Source organism: Geospiza fortis, unplaced genomic scaffold (genome assembly GCF_000277835.1).
Source record: "Geospiza fortis unplaced genomic scaffold, GeoFor_1.0 scaffold2, whole genome shotgun sequence".
Classification (NCBI taxonomy): Eukaryota; Metazoa; Chordata; class Aves; order Passeriformes; family Thraupidae; genus Geospiza; species Geospiza fortis.
Genome location: NW_005054366.1, coordinates 3,431,444 through 3,432,067, shown reverse-complemented (window position 1 = coordinate 3,432,067; position 624 = coordinate 3,431,444). Strand labels below are relative to the sequence as shown.

The following is a 624-nucleotide window of genomic DNA, read 5'->3' as shown; positions in this document are numbered from 1 at the left end:
GCGCCCCCTTGCCTCTCACACAGCAGCCAGGTTCTCCTGTAGCAGCAGCCCGAGCTGAGCGTGCCCTCTCCAGCCAAACCCTGCCAGTTCCCTCCTCCTGCCGTGCCCAGGTGTGCCCAGGTGTGCCTCCATCCCCCCCGGGGGCAGCAGGGCCCGCCTGGGTGCAGGGAAACCCCCCAGGAACCGACTGAGGGCACACAGAGCTCCCCCGCCCCTCGGGTGGCTCTCCTGCAATCACCAGGTGTAAATTGTAGCGATTTTAAAATTGTTTTTGAAGGCAATTTCCCTGCTCTTTAAAGGAAGGATGAATGAGTGCTGTGATTTGTACACTTTTACCAATTTTGATGAAATGCTTGCTATATTTTGTATTAAAAACCAGGGTATTTTAATGCACATAGAGAAGAAACGGGTGATTTTTCTTTAACCCACCAGCGAGGACGCCAGAACCTCGGTGCCGAGGAAATGAAGCCGCGTGTGAGCAGGGGCACGTCTGTGTTGTTTCACAATGAAATTTCTCACTGACAATAAAGCTGCCTCGCCACCGGAGCGCTGTGCTGTGAGCTCTGAGCCGGGGAGCTGAGGGACCCCGGCCTCCCGGCGGGGGCCAGGACCGTGCGAGGCGCC

General features: G+C 56.9%; 1 protein-coding gene across 1 annotated transcript in view; it reads left to right on the top strand.

Moving 5' to 3' along the window:
* CTSH (cathepsin H) overlaps nucleotides 1-624 on the top strand; it is a gene marked incomplete at its 5' end in the record, with an annotated part of 9,351 nt that overhangs the window by 6,698 nt on the left and 2,029 nt on the right. The window lies entirely within an intron of this gene.